Source organism: Danio rerio, chromosome 4 (genome assembly GCF_049306965.1).
Source record: "Danio rerio strain Tuebingen ecotype United States chromosome 4, GRCz12tu, whole genome shotgun sequence".
NCBI classification, from domain to species: Eukaryota; Metazoa; Chordata; class Actinopteri; order Cypriniformes; family Danionidae; genus Danio; species Danio rerio.
Genome location: NC_133179.1, coordinates 64,056,284 through 64,079,316, shown reverse-complemented (window position 1 = coordinate 64,079,316; position 23,033 = coordinate 64,056,284). Strand labels below are relative to the sequence as shown.

The 23,033-nt window shown below is 41.2% G+C and overlaps 8 non-coding genes across 8 annotated transcripts; 1 reads left to right on the top strand and 7 right to left on the bottom strand.

Moving 5' to 3' along the window:
• Positions 1-3,475: 3,475 nt before the first annotated feature.
• Positions 3,476-3,547, bottom strand: trnap-cgg (transfer RNA proline (anticodon CGG)). Its single transcript has one exon. It is a non-coding gene; the product is annotated as a tRNA-Pro (tRNA).
• Positions 3,548-4,435: 888 nt separating this feature from the next.
• On the bottom strand, positions 4,436-4,507 carry trnap-agg (transfer RNA proline (anticodon AGG)). The gene has a single exon. It is a non-coding gene; the product is annotated as a tRNA-Pro (tRNA).
• Positions 4,508-6,418: 1,911 nt separating this feature from the next.
• Positions 6,419-6,490, bottom strand: trnah-aug (transfer RNA histidin (anticodon AUG)). Its single transcript has one exon. It is a non-coding gene; the product is annotated as a tRNA-His (tRNA).
• Positions 6,491-7,922: 1,432 nt separating this feature from the next.
• On the bottom strand, positions 7,923-7,994 carry trnap-agg (transfer RNA proline (anticodon AGG)). The gene has a single exon. It is a non-coding gene; the product is annotated as a tRNA-Pro (tRNA).
• Positions 7,995-9,871: 1,877 nt separating this feature from the next.
• Positions 9,872-9,943, bottom strand: trnap-agg (transfer RNA proline (anticodon AGG)). Its single transcript has one exon. It is a non-coding gene; the product is annotated as a tRNA-Pro (tRNA).
• Positions 9,944-10,988: 1,045 nt separating this feature from the next.
• On the bottom strand, positions 10,989-11,060 carry trnap-agg (transfer RNA proline (anticodon AGG)). Its single transcript has one exon. It is a non-coding gene; the product is annotated as a tRNA-Pro (tRNA).
• A 2,851-nt stretch (positions 11,061-13,911) lies between these two features.
• Positions 13,912-13,983, bottom strand: trnap-ugg (transfer RNA proline (anticodon UGG)). The gene has a single exon. It is a non-coding gene; the product is annotated as a tRNA-Pro (tRNA).
• Positions 13,984-22,398: 8,415 nt separating this feature from the next.
• Positions 22,399-22,470, top strand: trnap-ugg (transfer RNA proline (anticodon UGG)). The gene has a single exon. It is a non-coding gene; the product is annotated as a tRNA-Pro (tRNA).
• The last annotated feature ends 563 nt before the right edge of the window (positions 22,471-23,033 follow it).

Below are 23,033 nucleotides of genomic sequence, written 5' to 3'. Positions count from 1 at the left end.
ACAGAAAGTCATTATGATGAATAGAGAAGAAGTGGTCATAGTGTTTTACATTAAGCACATTAGTGTTCAACTGATCTTATGAATATCTATTAATGTGATGGCTTGTGTGTGTCATTTGAAAACAAAATACCTTTTTGAGAAGAAATCACATTGTTTTGAACTTATAGTTTCATTTTGCAGAAGAATTGAAGAGTTTTGCCCAATGTGTGTGTGTTTTGTGATTTGTGTGTAGAGTTCTGACAATATGAGACATGCTTTCAGAAAATGTGTGTAAACAACTGGAAAAAACTGTAAACAACCTCTTTGGTTGTCATTTTAAGACCTCCAGGAACAAGTTTGGTGACCCCTGGCTTAAAAGCATAGTTCTCTCAGACAGCAACTTTACAGGGCAACACTATATGCTGAATGGCTCAACCGAAATTTTAACCTGTTATTTCTCACGGAATGAACGAGAATCATACTCCTAGACAAGCAAGCCACTATGCAAAGTAATGTTTTGTGGCGACACTTTATGCTGGCAAACTGGAATTCTTCGAAAGACATTTTTATGAAAGACATAATGTGCTGTAAAACGCAGTACACCTGCAAGGTCTCATCCGGTATTTGAACCTGGGACCTCTCACACCAGAAGCGAGAATCACACCCCTAGACCAATGAGCCACTAAAGTGATAAGATTTCACATGGCGTCAGAAGCATCAAATAGTCAGAAATCTTTCTCTAAAGGGAATCAAGGGCACCCTAAGCGAGAATCATACCCCTAGACCAACAAACCACAAAAGCTTGAATATTTCACAAGACTTCAGAAGCAACAGATGGTCAGAAATCCTTATCTAACAAACATTGAAGCAGGGCTTTTGCTTCATTTGGACCCAGGACTTCTACAATGGTTTGTCCAGGATTTGAAAACGGGACCTCTCGCACCTTATGCGAGAATCAAGCCCGTAGACTACCAAGCTACTGCAAAACAGCCACTTTACATGGCAATACTATCTGCTGACAAACTGGAATTCTTCAAAAGACATTTTTACGAAAGACATAATGAATTTCACAAGGTGTCAGATAGTCAGAAATCTTTCTCTAACGAATCAAGGGCACCCTAAGTGAGAATCATACCCCTAGACCAACCAGCCACTGCAGAACAGCAACTTTATTTGGCAACACTATCTGCTGACAAACTGGCATTCTCAGAAAAAAGGCCTCTGTGTAAGCCACAACGACCTTACATAACAGCAGACAACTGTAAGGGCTCAACTGAAATTTGAATCTGGGATTTTTCATTGCATGAACGAGAATCAAACTCCTAGAACAGCAAGCCACTATGCAAAGGAATGTTTTATGTGGCGACACTATCTGCTGACAAACTGGAATTCTTCGAAAGACATTTTAATGAAAGACATAGTGCCCTGTAAAACACATAACACCTGTAAGGGCTCGTCCGGGATTTGAACCCGGGACCTCTCACACACGAAGCAAGAATATTACCCCTAGACCAACGAGCCACTAGGTTGAATGCATTTCACATGATGTCAGAAGCATCAGATAGTCAGAAAACTTTCTCTAACGAATCAAGGGCACCCTAAACGAGAATCATACCCCTAGACCAACGAGCCACTGCAAAACAGTAACTTTATATGGCAACACTATCAGCTGACGAACTGGCATTCCCAGAAAAAGGCCTCTGTGTAAGCCACAACGCCCTTACAAAACAGTGGACAACTGTAAGGGCTCAACCGAAATTTGAATCTGGGATTTCTCACGGCATGAACGAGAATCATAGTCCTAGACAACCAAACCACTATGCAAAGGAATGCTTTATGTGCCGACACTATCTGCTGACAAACTGGAATTCTTCGAAAAAGTTTTTTTATGAAAGCCATAATGCCCTGTAAAACAACAGAATAACTGCAAGGGCTCGTCCAGGATTTGAACCCGGGACCTCTCGCACCCTAAGCAAGAATCATACCCCTAGACCAACGAGCCACAAAAGCTTGAATATTTTACAAGACATCAGAAGCAACAGATGGTCAGAAACCCTTATCTAACAAACATTGAAGCAGGGCTTTTGCTTCATTTGGACCCGGGACTTCTGCAATGGTTCGTCCAGGATTTGAAAACGGGACCTCTCGCACCTTAAGCGAGAATCATGCCCGTAGACCAACGAGCAACTGCAAAACAGCCACTTTACATGGCAACACTATCTGCTGACAAACTGGCTATTTCAGAAAAAAGGCCTCTGTGTTAGCCACAACGACCTTACAAAACAGCAGACAAGTGTAAGGGCTCAACCGAAATTTGAATCTGGGATTTTTCATTGCATGAACGAAAATCATACTCCTAGACCAGCAAGCCACTATGCAAAGGAATGTTTTATGTGGTGACACTATCTGCTGACAAACTGGAAATCTTCGAAAGACATTTTAATGAAAGACATAGTGCCCTATAAAACACATAACATCTGTAAGGGCTCGTCCAGGATTTGAACACAGGACCTCTCTCACCTTAAGCAAGAATCATACCCCTAGACCAACAAGCAACTACAGCGATTAAATTTCACATGGCGTCAGAAGCATCAGATAGTCGGAAAACTTTCTCTGACGAATCAAGGGCACCCTAAGCCAGAATCATACCCCTAGACCAACGAGCCACTGCAAAACAGTAACTTTACATGGCAACACTATCTGCTGACAAACCGGCATTCTCAGAAAAAGGCCTCTGTGTAAGCCACAACGCCCTTACAAAACAAAAGACAACTGTAAGGGTTCAACTGAAATTTGAACCTAAGATTTCTCATGGCATGAACGAGAATCAAACTCTTAAACCAGCAAGCCACTATGCAAGAAATATTTTATGTTATATATGTACTATCTGCTGACAAATTGGAATTCTTTGAAAGACGTTTTTACGAAAGATATAATGCCCTGTAAAACACAGTACACCTGCAAGGGCTCATCTGAGAATTGAACCCGGGTCCTCTCGCAACCGAATCGAGAATCATACCCATAGACCAATGAACCACTAAATAGAGATTTTCACAAGCCGAGAATCATACCCCTAGACCAACGAGCAGCTACAGTGATTAAATTTCACATGGCGTAAGAAGCATCAGATAGTCAGAAAACTTTCTCTGAGGAATCAAGGGCACCCTAAGCCAGAATCATACCCCTAGACCAACGAGCCACTGCAAAACAGTAACTTTACATGGCAACACTATCTGCTGACAAACCGGCATTCTCAGAAAAAAGGCCTCTGTGTAAGCCACAACGCCCTTACAAAACAGCAGACAAGTGTAAGGGCTCAACCGAAATTTGAACCTAGGATTTCTCATGGCATGAACGAGAATCATACTCCTAGACCAGCAAGCCAATATGCAAAGGAATGTTTTATGTGGCGACAATATCTGCTAACAAACTGGAATTCTTCGAAAGACATTTTAATGAAAGACATAGTGCCCTGTAAAACACATAACATCTGTATGGGCTCGTCCGGGATTTGAACCCGGAACCTCTCACACCCGAAGCAAGAATCATACCCCTAGACCAACGAGCCACTAAGTTGAATTCATTTCACATGGCATCAGAAGCATCAGATAGTCAGAAAACTTTCTCTGACGAATCAAGGGCACCCTAAGCGAGAATCATACCCCTAGACCAACAAGCCACTGCAAAACAGTAACTTTATATGGCAACACTATCAGCTGACGAACTGGCATTCTCAGAAAAAAGGCCTCTGTGTCAGCCACAACGCCCTTACAAAACAGCGGACAACTGTAAGGGCTCAACCGAAATTTGAATCTGGGATTTCTCACGGCATGAACGAGAATCATACTCCTACACCAGCAAGCCACTATGCAAGAAATATTTTATGTGGCGACACTATCTGCTGACAAAGTGGAATTCTTCGAAAGACATTTTAATGAAAGACATAGTGCCCTGTAAAACACATAACACCTGTAAGGGCTCGTCTGGGATTTGAACCCGGGACCTCTCACACGCGAAGCGAGATTCATACCCCTAGACCAACAAGCCACCAAATTGAATTAATTTCACATGATGTCAGAAGCATCAGATAGTCAGAAAACTTTCTCTAACGAATCAAGGGCACCCTAAGCGAGAATCATACCCCTAGACCAACGAGCCACTGCAATACAGTAACTTTATATGGCAACACTATCAGCTGACGAACTGGCATTCTCAGAAAAAGCCCTCTGTGTAAGCCACAACGCCCTTACAAAACAGCAGACAACTGTAAGGGCTCAACCGAAATTTGAATCTGGGATTTCTCACGGCATGAACGAGAATCATAGTCCTAGACAACCAAACCACTATGCAAAGGAATGCTTTATGTGCCGACACTATCTGCTGACAAACTGGAATTCTTCGAAAAACGTTTTTTATGAAAGCCAGAATGCCCTGTAAAACAACAGAATAACTGCAAGGGCTCTTCCGGGATTTGAACCCGGGACCTCTCGCACCCTAAGCGAGAATCATACCCCTAGACCAACGAGCCACAAAAGCTTGAATATTTTACAAGACATCAGAAGGAACAGATGGTCAGACATCCTTATCTAACAAACATTGAAGCAGGGCTTTTGCTTCATTTGGACCCGGGACTTCTGCAATGGTTCGTCCAGGATTTGAAAACAGGACCTCTCGCACCTTAAGCGAGAATCATGCCCGTAGACCAACGAGCAACTGCAAAATAGCCACTTTACATGGCAACACTATCTGCTGACAAACCGGCATTCTCAGAAAAAGGCCTCTGTGTAAGCCACAACGCCCTTACAAAACAAAAGACAACTGTAAGGGTTCAACTGAAATTTGAACCTAAGATTTCTCATGGCATGAACGAGAATCAAACTCTTAAACCAGCAAGCCACTATGCAAGAAATATTTTATGTGGCGACACTATCTGCTGACAAATTGGAATTCTTTGAAAGACGTTCTTACGAAAGATATAATGCCCTGTAAAACACAGTACACCTGCAAGGGCTCATCTGAGAATTGAACCCGGGTCCTCTCGCAACCGAAGCGAGAATCATACCCATAGACCAATGAACCACTAAATTGAGAGAATTTCACAAGGCGTCAGATAGTCAGAAATCTTTCTCTAACGAATCAAGGGCACCCTAAGTGAGAATCATACCCCTAGACCACCGAGCCACTACAAAACAGCAAATTTATATGGCAACACTATCTGCTGACAAACTGGCATTCTCAGAAAAAAGGCCTCTGTGTCAGCCACAACGACCTTACAAAACAGCAGACAAGTGTAAGGGCTCAACCGAAATTTGAATCTGGGATTTTTCATTGCATGAACGAAAATCATACTCCTAGACCAGCAAGCCAGTATGCAAAGGAATGTTTTATGTGGTGACACTATCTGCTGACAAACTGGAATTCTTCGAAAGACATTTTAATGAAAGACATAGTGCCCTGTAAAACACATAACATCTGTATGGGCTCGTCCGGGATTTGAACCCAGGACCTCTCACACCCGAAGCGAGAATCATACCCCTAGACCAACGAGGAACTAAGTTGAATTCATTTCACATGGCGTAGGAAGCATCAGATAGTCAGAAAACTTTCTCTAACGAATCAAGGGCACCCTAAGCGAGAATCATACCCCTAGACCAACGAGCCACTGCAAAACAGTAACTTTATATGGCAACACTATCAGCTGACGAACTGGCATTCTCAGAAAAAAGGCCTCTGTGTCAGCCACAACGCCCTTACCAAACAGCGGACAACTGTAAGGGCTCAACCGAAATTTGAATCTGGGATTTCTCACGGCATGAACGAGAATCATACTCCTACACCAGCAAGCCACTATGCAAGAAATATTTTATGTGGCGACACTATCTGCTGACAAAGTGGAATTCTTCGAAAGACATTTTAATGAAAGACATAGTGCCCTGTAAAACACATAACACCTGTAAGGGCTCGTCTGGGATTTGAACCCGGGCCCTCTCACACCCGAAGCGAGATTCATACCCCTAGACCAACAAGCCACCAAATTGAATTAATTTCACATGATGTCAGAAGCATCAGATAGTCAGAAAACTTTCTCTAACGAATCAAGGGCACCCTAAGCGAGAATCATACCCCTAGACCAACGAGCCACTGCAATACAGTAACTTTATATGGCAACACTATCAGCTGACGAACTGGCATTCTCAGAAAAAAGCCCTCTGTGTAAGCCACAACGCCCTTACAAAACAGCAGACAACTGTAAGGGCTCAACTGAAATTTGAATCTGGGATTTCTCACGGCATGAACGAGAATCATAGTCCTAGACAACCAAACCACTATGCAAAGGAATGCTTTATGTGCCGACACTATCTGCTGACAAACAGGAATTCTTCGAAAAACGTTTTTTATGAAAGCCATAATTCCCTGTAAAACAACAGAATAACTGCAAGGGCTCGTCCGGGATTTGAACCCGGGACCTCTTGCACCATCAGCGAGAATCATACCCCTAGACCAACGAGCCACAAAAGCTTGAATATTTTACAAGACATAGGAAGGAACAGATGGTCAGAAATCCTTATCTAACAAACATTGAAGCAGGGCTTTTGCTTCATTTGGACCCGGGACTTCTGCAATGGTTCGTCCAGGGTTTGAAAACGGGACCTCTCGCACCTTAAGCGAGAATCATGCCCGTAGACCAACGAGCAACTGCAAAATAGCCACTTTACATGGCAACACTATCTGCTGACAAACCGGCATTCTCAGAAAAAGGCCTCTGTGTAAGCCACAACGCCCTTACAAAACAAAAGACAACTGTAAGGGTTCAACTGAAATTTGAACCTAAGATTTCTCATGGCATGAACGAGAATCAAACTCTTAAACCAGCAAGCCACTATGCAAGAAATATTTTATGTGGCGACACTATCTGCTGACAAATTGGAATTCTTTGAAAGACGTTTTTACGAAAGATATAATGCCCTGTAAAACACAGTACACCTGCAAGGGCTCATCTGAGAATTGAACCAGGGTCCTCTCGCAACCGAAGCGAGAATCATACCCATAGACCAATGAACCACTAAATTGAGAGAATTTCACAAGGCGTCAGATAGTCAGATATCTCTCTCTAACGAATCAAGGGCACCCTAAGTGAGAATCATACCCCTAGACCACCGAGCCACTACAAAACAGCAAATTTATATGGCAACACTATCTGCTGACAAACTGGCATTCTCAGAAAAAAGGCCTCTGTGTAAGCCACAACGACCTTACAAAACAGCAGACAAGTGTAAGGGCTCAACCGAAATTTGAATCTGGGATTTTTCATTGCATGAACGAAAATCATACTCCTAGACCAGCAAGCCACTATGCAAAGGAATGTTTTATGTGGTGACACTATCTGCTGACAAACTGGAATTCTTCGAAAGACATTTTAATGAAAGACATAGTGCCCTGTAAAACACATAACACCTGTAAGGGCTCGTCTGGGATTTGAACCCGGGACCTCTCACACCCGAAGCGAGATTCATACCCCTAGACCAACAAGCCACCAAATTGAATTAATTTCACATGATGTCAGAAGCATCAGATAGTCAGAAAACTTTCTCTAACGAATCAAGGGCACCCTAAGCGAGAATCATACCCCTAGACCAACGAGCCACTGCAATACAGTAACTTTATATGGCAACACTATCAGCTGACGAACTGGCATTCTCAGAAAAAAGCCCTCTGTGTAAGCCACAACGCCCTTACAAAACAGCAGACAACTGTAAGGGCTCAACCGAAATTTGAATCTGGGATTTCTCACGGCATGAACGAGAATCATAGTCCTAGACAACCAAACCACTATGCAAAGGAATGCTTTATGTGCCGACACTATCTGCTGACAAACTGGAATTCTTCGAAAAACGTTTTTTATGAAAGCCATAATGCCCTGTAAAACAACAGAATAACTGCAAGGGCTCGTCCGGGATTTGAACCCGGGACCTCTCGCACCCTAAGCGAGAATCATACCCCTAGACCAACGAGCCACAAAAACTTGAATATTTTACAAGACATCAGAAGGAACAGATGGGCTTTTGCTTCATTTGGACCCGGGACTTCTGCAATGGTTCGTCCAGGATTTGAAAACGGGACCTCTCGCACCTTAAGCGAGAATCATGCCCGTAGACCAACGAGCAACTGCAAAATAGCCACTTTACATGGCAACACTATCTGCTGACAAACCGGCGTTCTCAGAAAAAGGCCTCTGTGTAAGCCACAACGCCCTTACAAAACAAAAGACAACTGTAAGGGTTCAACTGAAATTTGAACCTAAGATTTCTCATGGCATGAACGAGAATCAAACTCTTAAACCAGCAAACCACTATGCAAGAAATATTTTATGTGGCGACACTATCTGCTGACAAATTGGAATTCTTTGAAAGACGTTTTTACGAAAGATATAATGCCCTGTAAAACACAGTACACCTGCAAGGGCTCATCTGAGAATTGAACCCGGGTCCTCTCGCAACCGAAGCGAGAATCATGCCCATAGACCAATGAACCACTAAATTGAGAGAATTTCACAAGGCGTCAGATAGTCAGATATCTCTCTCTAACGAATCAAGGGCACCCTAAGTGAGAATCATACCCCTAGACCACCGAGCCACTACAAAACAGCAAATTTATATGGCAACACTATCTGCTGACAAACTGGCATTCTCAGAAAAAAGGCCTCTGTGTAAGCCACAACGACCTTACAAAACAGCAGACAAGTGTAAGGGCTCAACCGAAATTTGAATCTGGGATTTTTCATTGCATGAACGAAAATCATACTCCTAGACCAGCAAGCCACTATGCAAAGAAATGTTTTATGTGGTGACACTATCTGCTGACAAACTGGAATTCTTCGAAAGACATTTTAATGAAAGACATAGTGCCCTGTAAAACACATAACATCTGTATGGGCTCGTCTGGGATTTGAAACCGGGACCTCTCACACCCGAAGCGAGAATCATACCCCTAGACCAACGAGCCACTAAGTTGAATTCATTTCACATGGCGTAGGAAGCATCAGGTAGTCAGAAAACTTTCTCTAACGAATCAAGGGCACCCTAAGCGAGAATCATACCCCTAGACCAACGAGCCACTGCAAAACAGTAACTTTATATGGCAACACTATCAGCTGACGAACTGGCATTCTCAGAAAAAAGGCCTCTGTGTCAGCCACAACGCCCTTACAAAACAGCGGACAACTGTAAGGGCTCAACAGAAATTTGAATCTGGGATTTCTCACGGCATGAACGAGAATCATACTCCTACACCAGCAAGCCACTATGCAAGAAATATTTTATGTGGCGACACTATCTGCTGACAAAGTGGAATTCTTCGAAAGACATTTTAATGAAAGACATAGTGCCCTGTAAAACACATAACACCTGTAAGGGCTCGTCTGGGATTTGAACCCAGGACCTCTCACACCCGTAGCGAGATTCATACCCCTAGACCAACAAGCCACCAAATTGAATTAATTTCACATGATGTCAGAAGCATCAGATAGTCAGAAAACTTTCTCTAACGAATCAAGGGCACCCTAAGCGAGAATCATACCCCTAGACCAACGAGCCACTGCAATACAGTAACTTTATATGGCAACACTATCAGCTGACGAACTGGCATTCTCAGAAAAAAGCCCTCTGTGTAAGCCACAACGCCCTTACAAAACAGCAGACAACTGTAAGGGCTCAACCGAAATTTGAATCTGGGATTTCTCACGGCATGAACGAGAATCATAGTCCTAGACAACCAAACCACTATGCAAAGGAATGCTTTATGTGCCGACACTATCTGCTGACAAACTGGAATTCTTCGAAAAACGTTTTTTATGAAAGCCATAATGCCCTGTAAAACAACAGAATAACTGCAAGGGCTCGTCCGGGATTTGAACCCGGGACCTCTCGCACCCTAAGCGAGAATCATACCCCTAGACCAACGAGCCACAAAAGCTTGAATATTTTACAAGACATCAGAAAGCCAATGACCCATAGACCAATGAACCACTAAATGGAGAGAATTTCACAAGGCGTGAGATAGTCAGAAATCTTTCTCTAACGAATCAAGGGCACCCTAAGTGAGAATCATACCCTATCAAGCAACTACAGTGATAAAATTTCACATGGCGTCAGAAGCATCAGATAGTCAGAACACTTTCTCTGACGAATCAAGGGCACCCTAAGCCAGAATCATACCCCTAGACCAACGAGCCACTGCAAAACAGTAACTTTACATGGCAACACTATCTGCTGACAAACCGGCATTCTCAGAAAAAAGGCCTTTGTGTAAGCCACAACGCCCTTACAAAACAAAAGACAACTGTAAGGGTTCAACTGAAATTTGAACCTAGGATTTCTCATGGCATGAACGAGAATCATACTCCTAGACCAGCAAGCCACTATGCAAAGGAATGTTTTATGTGGCGACACTATCTGCTGACAAATTGGAATTCTTCGAAAGACATTTTAATGAAACACATAGTGCCCTGTAAAACACATAACACCTGTAGAGCTCGTCTGGGATTTGAACCCAGGACCTCTTACACCCGAAGCGAGATTCATACCCCTAGACCAACAAGCCACCAAATTGAAATAATTTCACATGATGTCAGAAGCATCAGATAGTCAGAAAACTTTCTCTAACGAATCAAGGGCACCCTAAGCGAGAATCATACCCCTAGACCAACGAGCCACTGCAATACAGTAACTTTATATGGCAACACTATCAGCTGACGAACTGGCATTCTCAGAAAAAAGCCCTCTGTGTAAGCCACAACGCCCTTACAAAACAGCAGACAACTGTAAGGGCTCAACCGAAATTTGAATCTGGGATTTCTCACGGCATGAACGAGAATCATAGTCCTAGACAACCAAACCACTATGCAAAGGAATGCTTTATGTGCCGACACTATCTGCTGACAAACTGGAATTCTTCGAAAAACGTTTTTTATGAAAGCCAGAATGCCCTGTAAAACAACAGAATAACTGCAAGGGCTCGTCCGGGATTTGAACCCGGGACCTCTCGCACCCTAAGCGAGAATCATACCCCTAGACCAACGAGCCACAAAAGCTTGAATATTTTACAAGACATCAGAAGGAACAGATGGTCAGAAATCCTTATCTAACAAACATTGAAGCAGGGCTTTTGCTTCATTTGGACCCGGGACTTCTGCAATGGTTCGTCCAGGATTTGAAAACGGGACCTCTCGCACCTTAAGCGAGAATCATGCCCGTAGACCAACGAGCAACTGCAAAATAGCCACTTTACATGGCAACACTATCTGCTGACAAACCGGCATTCTCAGAAAAAGGCCTCTGTGTAAGCCACAACGCCCTTACAAAACAAAAGACAACTGTAAGGGTTCAACTGAAATTTGAACCTAAGATTTCTCATGGCATGAACAAGAATCAAACTCTTAAACCAGCAAGCCACTATGCAAGAAATATTTTATGTGGCGACACTATCTGCTGACAAATTGGAATTCTTTGAAAGACGTTTTTACGAAAGATATAATGCCCTGTAGAACACAGTACACCTGCAAGGGCTCATCCGAGAATTGAACCCGGGTCCTCTCGCAACCAAAGCAAGAATCATACCCATAGACCAATGAACCACTAAATTGAGAGAATTTCACAAGGCGTGAGATAGTCAGAAGTCTTTCTCTAACGAATCAAGGGCACCCTAAGTGAGAATCATACCCCTAGACCACCGAGCCACTGCAAAACAGCAACTTTTAATGGCAACACTATCTGCTGACAAACTGGCATTCTCAGAAAAAAGGCCTCTGTGTAAGCCACAACGACCTTACAAAACAGCAGACAAGTGTAAGGGCTCAACCGAAATTTGAATCTGGGATCTTTCATTGCATGAACGAAAATCATACTCCTAGACCAGCAAGCCACTATGCAAAGGAATGTTTTATGTGGCGACACTATCTGCTGACAAACTGAAGTTCTTCGAAAGATATTTTTATAAAGGACATAGTGCCCTGTAAAACGCATGACACCCACAAGGGCTCATCCGGGATTTGAACCCGGGACCTCTCTCATCAAAAAAGCGAGAATCATACCCCGAGGCCAACGAGTCACTACATTGATAAAACTTCACATGGCGTCAGAACCATCAGATAGTCAGAAAACTTTCTCTAACGAATCAAGGGCACCCTAAGCGAGAATCATACCCCTAAACCAACTAGCTACTGTAACAGCCACTTTACATGGCAAAATTATTTGCTGATGAACTGGCATTCTCAGAAAAAAGGCCTGTGTGTAAGCCCGTAGACCTTACAAAACAGCAGACAACTGTAAGGGCTCAACCGAAATTTGAATCTGGGATTTCTCATTGCATGAACGAAAATAATACTCCTAGACCAGCAAGCCACTATGCAAAGGAATGTTTTATGTGGCGACACTATCTGCTGACAAACTGGAATTCTTCGAAAGACATTTTAATGAAAGTCATAGTGCCCTGTAAAACACATGACACCTGCAAGGGCTCGTCCAGGTTTTGAACCCGGGATCTCTCACACCCAAAGCGAGAATCATACCCCTAGACCAACGAGCCACTACAGTGATGAAATTTCACATGGTGTCAGAAGCATCAGATAGTCAGAAAACTTTCTCTGACGAATCAAGGGCACCCTAAGCCAGAATCATACCCCTAGACAAACGAGCCACTGCAAAAAAGTAACTTTACATGGCAACACTATCTGCTGACAAACCGGCATTCTCAGAAAAAAGGCCCCTGTGTAAGCCACAACGCCCTTACAAAAGACAACTGTAAGGGTTCAACTGAAATTTGAACCTAGGATTTCTCATGGCATGAACGAGAATCATACTCCTAGAACAGCAAGCCACTATGCAAGAAATATTTTATGTGGCGACACTATCTGCTGACAAATTGGAATTCTTTGAAAGACGTTTTTACGAAAGATATAATGCCCTGTAAAACACAGTACACCTGCAAGGGCTCATCTGAGAATTGAACCCAGGTCCTCTCGCAACCGAAGCAAGAATCATACCCATAGACCAATGAACCACTAAATTGAGAGAATTTCACAAGGCGTCAGATAGTCAGAAATCTTTCTCTAACGAATCAAGGGCACCCTAAGTGAGAATCATACCCCTAGACCACCGAGCCACTGCAAAACAGCAACTTTATATGGCAACACTATCTGCTGACAAACTGGCATTCTCAGAAAAAAGGCCTCTGTGTAAGCCACAACGACCTTACAAAACAGCAGACAAGTGTAAGGGCTCAACCGAAATTTGAATCTGGGATCTTTCATTGCATGAACGAAAATCATACTCCTAGACCAGCAAGCCACTATGCAAAGGAATGTTTTATGTGGCGACACTATCTGCTGACAAACTGAAGTTCTTCGAAAGATATTTTTACGAAGGACATAGTGCCCTGTAAAACGCATGACACCCACAAGGGCTCATCCGGGATTTGAATCCGGGACCTCTCTCACCCAAAGCGAGAATCATACCCCTAGGCCAACGAGCCACTACATTGATAAAATTTCACATGGCGTCAGAACCATCAGATAGTCAGAAAACTTTCTCTAACGAATCAAGGGCACCCTAAGCGAGAATCATACCCCTAAACCAACTAGCTACTGTAACAGCCACTTTACATGGCAAAACTATCTGCTGACGAACTGGCATTCTCAGAAAAAAGGCCTCTGTGTAAGCCCGTAGACCTTACAAAACAGCAGACAACTGTAAGGGCTCAACCGAAATTTGAATCTGGGATTTCTCATTGCATGAACGAAAATAATACTCCTAGACCAGCAAGCCACTATGCAAAGGAATGTTTTATGTGGCGACACTATCTGCTGACAAACTGGAATTCTTCGAAAGACATTTTAATGAAAGTCATAGTGCCCTGTAAAACACATGACACCTGCAAGGGCTCGTCCAGGATTTGAACCCGGGACCTCTCACACCCAAAGCGAGAATCATACCCCTAGATCAACGAGCCACCGCAAAACAGTAACTTTATATGCCAACACTATCAGCTGACGAACTGGCATTCTCAGAAAAAAGGCCTCTGTGTAAGCCACAACGCCCTTACAAAACAGCAGACAACTGTAAGGGCTCAACCGAAATTTGAATCTGGGATTTCTCACAGCATGAACGAGAATCATAGTCCTAGACAACCAAGCCACTATGCAAAGGAATGTTTTATGCGCCGACACTATCTGCTGACAAACTGGAATTCTTCGAAATACATTTTTTTGTCTTTATTTTAACAAAACAAAAAAGAACAGAACAATGACAACAGCTTACAACCAAGAAATTTCTTAGCATCACAGCACATAATGAAAATCAAAATAAAAAAAAGACATAAAAATACAGAGTAATAATAAAAATGGAAAAGTGCATAAATTAACCAAAGTTTATGGTGATTTAAGGTTTTGCAAAAATGTACCTGAAATCCTAGGACCTACATATTCAAGCAACGGAGTCCAGATCTGATAAAAAGTGTTTTTCTATGGAGAGAGATTAGTCTCAATAATAATTCACGCAAAAGACACAATGTACACATGCGTAGCCAAATTCACATGCGTAAAATATTTATTTATACTCACAAAAACAATTCACATGCACAAAATAAAAATACATTTTCATAAAATACATTTCACAAATGTAAAACACCATTTGCAAATATATAAGAGTGTACAAAAAGTTTTGAATGTTTAAAATTCACGAGTTCATCCTGAATGAGAATGTGCAAATCCTCTCTCACGTACGACTCACCCTGAATACGAGTGTGTGCATTTTTGAGACTTCCTGTCAGCACACACCTCCCACGTGAGTCACTCGTGCCCTGTAGCCAATAAGATGCGAGCTTACTGTTCAACCAATCACAACTCCCTGAGAACGCGGGAATGACCAAAGCGCTTCACTGTGCGCTCCATTTGCGCAGTCTGACCTAATTAATGGAGATGATCCTCTAAGAAGAAGAATACTCCTCTATTTAGCATGGCAGGTGAAGAGCGGGATGCGCGGGTAAGTGGTTACTTGATTTCTATAGTGGTTTATGTATGCAAAGATTAAGTATCAAACGTTTGTTAAAGCAATGGCTGCTGTTGTTTATAATGTAAACTTTATAACGTAAATTAAGTCCGTTATTAAGCCAACATGGCGAGTGAAGAACGGGATGGTTGTGTAAAATAGCATGGCTTCTGTCATGGTCGATTCTAGGATTGTCATTCAAGGGAGCTCAGCTATAAATTTGATCGGGGACTAATTTGGGGGTAGAATCGATCGCGTACTAAAGTGAAGACCGGGAGAGCGTAATGCCGTTTTGGGTGTGGGTGGGTATGGGGGGTGGAGAGAGGAGATGATCGCCGACTGTAAGGAACGGGCGGGGTGGGGGTCGGCAGTGTTGATCGCGGACTATGAAGATAACAAATGATAAAAGGTATAATTGGTATTTGTCTTACAGGCACTGTCATCAGAAGTAGAAATAGCAGCAAAAGCTCTGATCGATGTATTAGCCAGGGGCCTTACTCCATCTTCGTAAAGAAATGCACTAGCTAGTGGTAGTAGACCAATGAGAGAAAGCATCTCAAGTGGGACCATTCCTTTGCCTGCAGAGCCTGAAAACATGGTAAGGCAAGCCTTAAAAAGGTAATTTTTCATGTTTACTGTAAAACACAACTTTTTGTGTCATGCAAAAAATGTTTCTTATTATTAATATGTTTATTCATTTTGCCCTTTTGTCACTATAGGCAATTCCCAAGTATGTTTGGGACAGAGATTTTTCTGTGGCCAAACCTGGAAACATTAAAAAAACTGATTTTCAAATCCATGTCCTCTCTGAACCCACACCCTTCACACCAAAAGGAGATGAAGACCTTGAGCTTGTCCATGCTGGACTTGGAAAAAGGCTTTTAACTGTTCCAGATAATTTTAAACACAGTGAGGTAATTGCAAATGTTACTATAATACTAGGAATTGATGGGAGTTTTATATCTGTTGGAAAAAAAAAAAAAAACTAAATGATGAATTTTGTTTCATTCTTAAGATTGTCAGTCTGCTTGAAGGAGAGTTTCCCAAATTAAAAACACTTCAGGGTGGCTGGATGTTTTACAAGTCTACAGGTATTTATGTTTTGCATGTTACATATAAACAAAAAATGATTTGTGTGCATTTGCAATAACTTTGCACTTTTGTAAATTAATGAAACTGGTATGTGCTTTGTTGGCGTTAATAATTTAGTAATAAGCTTCATTAGTTTAAACTTTTTAGTCAAGGACATGTTTCTCTGCCATGTTCTAAGATTATGGCATGCCCTACTTCAGTTTTCCAGTGGTAAACAGAGCTTTATAGAACATTTCTGTCCAAAATTTTAGGTGACACATTTATAACAATATTGCTAGCCCAAGAAGGCAACAGTAGTCCTGAATGTGATTCTCAATTGATTTTGCCATTTGGTGGGGGTGGGCGGCGTAAGCTGTCTATAATTCCCACAGATGCTGATGGATACTCAACTCGACTCCTAAAATCAGTGTCAAATAATGGAAAGAACATGCTGTTTGTAGTTCCATTACAGGAACAGCTTTCCACTGAACCATTACTTTATGATTCTGTGGAGTTTGCTAAGATGCCACAGTCCAGCTGTATGAAATGTGGTAAGAAAATACCACTGCCATTGCTGCCCTTACACATTGAAGAGTGTAAAGAAGCTGAGACAGTAAGTCATACAGTATTATGGTTTTATTTTTCTATCAATATTATTTATTTACAATGCCAATGCATTTTGATTAATTTTATTAGGAGTCTTCAAATGATATGACCATTCTAGATGATGATGTAGACGAAAATGTAATCGAAACTGTTGACCAGCCAAGCCCACTTCACCCCATCTTAGAACCATCATTACAGGTCTTTGATCAAAGCCTATTTCTTGTATTTGGGTATACTCACTATATTTGAATATACCCAATTCGTGGTTCCATAAAGAATGTGTTTGAAGCTATTAAAAATTTGAGACTATTCTTAATATTTTAGAATTTTTTTATGGGGTAGAATATGTATGTTCTTCAACAAATTTGCTACAAACATACATTGTTTAATTTATTTGTACTTTTTACAGATTTGTCCAATTTGCCAGATCTCTTTCCCAACTGATGTCTTGCCTTTTCATGCAAGCATGTGTGGTGAAGGGTAAAGTTATGCTAAAAATTGTAGGATGACATGCCTTTAATACTAAAGGATTAGTTTGCACAGTTTGTTTTGGTTGTATATATCTCGAGGGAGATGTACAAAGATCAGATGGAATGTAGGGTAAAAAATTAACAAAATAATTTTCTGGTGGACTGTCTTAAATTTAAATTAATGTGTTGGTTTCATAAACTGGGTCAGTAGTAGATATTATTAGATTTGATGTATGTAGCTTTTAAAAGCCTTGCTTTGAGAAAATCATTACTGGTGACTTTTGACATTAATGACTATATACAGTATGTCATTGTAAGTTACATCCAGACTTTGTCTGGCACTAGGGTCTAAGCCTTGTCTATGAAACTGGGCAAATGCTTTATATATGCATGAAAATTTTTGAAGTGGCTTAATGAACAAAATTGAAATTGTTTGTGTCTTGCCTGTTTTAGAGAAAGGACTTTTGGTGACAATGATTCTTCATTCACTTTAAATACAGAAGAATTGCCAGGACCCTCAACTGCACAATCTTCAACATCCCTGTCTGCAGGTTAGACACAACACATTTTATTTTTTTTTAGTGCTGTTGTACTGTAAAATGATAAGTGCATCTTTATTCATTTATTATTTCATCTTTTTTGTACTGTTATTCAACTATGCTTGTAAAATGGTATTTAGATAAATTGTTCATTTGATTTCAGCATGGAAAAATGAAATTGACCCATTCAAATCATCTCGAATGTTCTGTGATGAGTTGCTCTCCATCAATTCACACTGTCCATCTCTATCATTACTCATCAACCAGTTTGATACTATGGATGAACAAGATAGTACCCTGGTTTCATTTTATAAAATAAACAGTGCTAATTGGTCCACTCCATTGAAATATAGATTGACTGGTACTCCTTTTTTATTATTAAAATCATTTGAATCGCTTATAGTCTGTACAGTTTGTGCAACGAACTTGCTTCATTTTGTATTTTTTTTTTAGGAGATGCAGCTGTTGGCAAGGGAGTTAACCGCCATATTTTGTCAATGATGATGCAAAAACTGAAGACTGGCTTCACTTTAAATTTGGGTTTGTAATTGGTTGCAGTTCGGTTACATGTACACACACACACACACACACACGCACGCACACACACACACACACACATATATATATATATATATATATATATATATATATATATATATATATATATATATATAAGTTAATTTTCGTCAACACTGCCTGTAACCCTGACCTTTTTCTGTATGATTTCGTGCACTGTACTTGAGAAGCCTTTTGCACACCTGATAAGATGTAAAATGTTCATAACATTATCTTTCTATTTACTGGTGGGCAATGCAGATCGATGCTGACTGGTACCACCACAGTGCATACAGAGAAAACATTTGTTTAGAATTTTACAGATGTGATTTGATGTTTTATGTCTCTTTTGCTTTTGGGCTATTACAGATTTTATACAACTAGTACTATTAGTTAATTCTTACTGATTGGATTTTTTAGGTTCATCTACTACAGCCCTTTTTGAGGGGGAAAAAAAACCACCGTGTACCTTCTGCATCTGCTGTACTACGGGACAGCAACCTGTTCCAGATGGCTGGCCGGATGATAGGCCATTCATTTTTGCATGGAGGTCCTAGTCTTTCTGGACTGAGCATACCCGTGGTCATATGCAGCTTACGCCGCCCACCCCCACCAAATGGCAAAGTCAATTGAGAATCACATTCAGGACTACTGTTGCCTTCTAGGGCTAGCAATATTGTTATAAATGTGTCACCTAAAATTTTGGACAGAAATGTTCTATAAAGCTCTGTTTACCACTGGAAAACTGAAGTAGGGCATGCCATAATCTTAGAACATGGCAGAGAAACATGTCCTTGACTAAAAAGTTTAAACTAATGAAGCTTATTACTAAATTATTAACGCCAACAAAGCACATACCAGTTTCATTAATTTACAAAAGTGCAAAGTTATTGCAAATGCACACAAATCATTTTTTGTTTATATGTAACATGCAAAACATAAATACCTGTAGACTTGTAAAACATCCAGCCACCCTGAAGTGTTTTTAATTTGGGAAACTCTCCTTCAAGCAGACTGACAATCTTAAGAATGAAACAAAATTCATCATTTAGTTTTTTTTTTTTTTTTCCAACAGATATAAAACTCCCATCAATTCCTAGTATTATGGTAACATTTGCAATTACCTCACTGTGTTTAAAATTATCTGGAACAGTTAAAAGCCTTTTTCCAAGTCCAGCATGGACAAGCTCAAGGTCTTCATCTCCTTTTGGTGTGAAGGGTGATGGTTCAGAGAGGACATGGATTTAAAAATCAGTTTTTTTAATGTTTCCAGGTTTGGCCACAGAAAAATCTCTGTCCCAAACATACTTGGGAATTGCCTATAGTGACAAAAGGGCAAAATGAATAAACATATTAATAATAAGAAACATTTTTTGCATGACACAAAAAGTTGTGTTTTACAGTAAACATGAAAAATTACCTTTTTAAGGCTTGCCTTACCATGTTTTCAGGCTCTGCAGGCAAAGGAATGGTCCCACTTGAGATGCTTTCTCTCATTGGTCTACTACCACTAGCTAGTGCATTTCTTTACGAAGATGGAGTAAGGCCCCTGGCTAATACATCGATCAGAGCTTTTGCTGCTATTTCTACTTCTGATGACAGTGCCTGTAAGACAAATACCAATTATACCTTTTATCATTTGTTATCTTCATAGTCCGCGATCAACACTGCCGACCCCCACCCCGCCCGTTCCTTACAGTCGGCGATCATCTCCTCTCTCCACCCCCCATACCCACCCACACCCAAAACGGCATTACGCTCTCCCGGTCTTCACTTTAGTACGCGATCGATTCCACCTCCAAATTAGTCCTTGATCAAATTTATAGCTGAGCTCCCTTGAATGACAATCCTAGAATCGACCATGACAGAAGCCATGCTATTTTACACGACCATCCCGTTCTTCACTCGCCATGTTGGCTTAATAACGGACTTAATTTACGTTATAAAGTTTACATTATAAACAACAGCAGCCATTGCTTTAACAAACGTTTGATACTTAATCTTTGCATACATAAACCACTATAGAAATCAAGTAACCACTTACCCGTGCATCCCGCTCTTCACCTGCCATGCTAAATAGAGGAGTATTCTTCTTCTTAGAGGATCATCTCCGTTAATTAGGTCAGACTGCGCAAATGGAGCGCACAGTGAAGCGCTTTGGTCATTCCCACGTTCTCAGGGAGTTGTGATTGGTTGAACAGTAAGCTCGCATCTTATTGGCTACAAGGCACGAGTGACTCACGTGGGAGGTGTGTGCTGACAGGAAAGTCTCAAAAATGCACACACTCGTATTCAGGGTGAGTCGTACGTGAGAGAGGATTTGCACATTCTCATTCAGGATGAACTCGTGAATTTTAAACATTCAAAACTTTTTGTACACTCTTATATATTTGCAAATGGTGTTTTGCATTTGTGAAATGTATTTTATGAAAATGTATTTTTATTTTGTGCATGTGAATTGTTTTTGTGAGTATAAATAAATATTTTACGCATGTGAATTTGGCTACGCATGTGTACATCGTGTCTTTTGCGTGACTTATTATTGAGTCTAATCTCTCTCCATAGAAAAACACTTTTTATCAGATCTGGACTCCGTTGCTTGAATATGTAGGTCCTAGGATTTCAGGTACATTTTTGCAAAACCTTAGATCACTATAAACTTTGGTTAATTTTTGTACTTTTCTATTTTTATTATTACTCTGTATTTTTATGTCTTCTTTTTGATTTTGATTTTCATTATGTGCTGTGATGCTAAGAAATTTATTGGTTGTAAGCTGTTGTCATTGTTCTGTTCTTTTTTGTTTTGTTAAAATAAAGACAAAAAAATGTATTTCGAAGAATTCCAGTTTGTCAGCAGATAGTGTCGGCGCATAAAACATTCCTTTGCATAGTGGTTTGGTTGTCTAGGAGTATGATTCTCGTTCATGCCGTGAGAAATCCCAGATTCAAATTTCGGTTGAGCCCTTACAGTTGTCTGCTGTTTTGTAAGGGCGTTGTGGCTTACACAGAGGCCTTTTTTCTGAGAATGCCAGTTCGTCAGCTGATAGTGTTGCCATATAAAGTTGCTGTTTTGCAGTGGCTCGTTGATGTAGGGGTATGACTCTCGCTTAGGGTGCCCTTGATTCGTTAGAGAAAGTTTTCTGACTATCTGATGCTTCTGACACCATGTGAAATAAAATCAATTTAGTGGCTCGTTGGTCTAGGGGTATGATTCGCGCATTGGGTGTGAAAGGTCCTGGTTTCAAATCCCGGACGAGCCCATGCAGATGTTGTGTGTTTTATAGGGCACTATGTCTATCATTAAAATGTCTTTCGAAGAATTCCAGTTTGTCAGCAGATAGTGTCGCCACATAAAACATTCCTTTGCATAGTGGCTTGCTGGTCTAGGAGTATGATTTTCGTTCATGCAATGAAAAATCCCAGATTCAAATTTCGGTTGAGCCCTTACAGTTGTCTGCTGTTTTGTAAGGTCGTTGTGGCTTACACAGAGGCCTTTTTTCTGAGAATGCCAGTTCGTCAGCAGATAGTGTTGCCATATAAAGTTGCTGTTTTGCAGTGGCTCGGTCGTCTAGGGGTATGATTCTCACTTAGGGTGCCCTTGATTCGTTAGGGAAAGATTTCTGACTATCTGACGCCTTGTGAAATTCTCTCAATTTAGTGGTTCATTGGTCTATCTGTATGATTCTCGCTTCGATCGCGAGAGGACCCGGGTTCAATTCTCAGATGAGCCCTTGCAGGTGTACTGTGTTTTACAGGGCATTATATCTTTCGTAAAAACGTCTTTCAAAGAATTCCAATTTGTCAGCAGATAGTGTCGCCACATAAAATATTTCTTGCATAGTGGCTTGCTGGTCTAGGAGTATGATTCTCGTTCATGCCATGAGAAATCCTAGGTTCAAATTTCAGTTGAACCCTTACAGTTGTCTTTTGTTTTGTAAGGGCGTTGTGGCTTACACAGAGGCCTTTTTCTGAGAATGCCGGTTTGTCAGCAGATAGTGTTGCCATGTAAAGTTACTGTTTTGCAGTGGCTCGTTGGTCTAGGGGTATGATTCTGGCTTAGGGTGCCCTTGATTCGTCAGAGAAAGTTTTCTGACTATCTGATGCTTCTGACGCCATGTGAAATTTTATCACAGTAGTGGCTCGTTGGTCTAGGGGTATGATTCTCGCTTTGGATGTGAGAGGTCCCGGGTTCAAATTCCGGACGAGCCCTTGCAGGTGTCATGTGTTTTACAGGGCACTATGACTTTCATTAAAATGTCTTTCGAAGAATTCCAGTTTGTCAGCAGATAGTGTCGCCACATAAAACATTCCTTTGCATAGTGGCTTGCTGGTCTAGGAGTATGATTTTCGTTCATGCAATGAGAAATCCCGGATTCAAATTTCGGTTGAGCCCTTACATTTGTCTGCTGTTTTGTAAGGTTGTTGTGGCTTACACAGAGGCCTTTTTTCTGAGAATGCCAGTTTGTCAGCAGATAGTGTTGCCATATAAAGTTGCTGTTTTGCAGTGGCTCGGTGGTCTAGGGGTATGATTCTCACTTAGGGTGCCCTTGATTCGTTAGAGAAAGATTTCTGACCATCTGACGTCTTGTGAAATTCTCTCAATTTAGTGGCTCATTGGTCTATGGGTATGATTCTCGCTTCGGTGGCGAGAGGACCCGGGTTCAGTTCCTGGATTAGCCCTTGCAGGTGTACTGTGTTTTACAGGGCATTATGTGTTTCCGAAAAACAACTTTCAAAGATTTCCAATTTGTCAGCAGATAGTGTCGCCACAT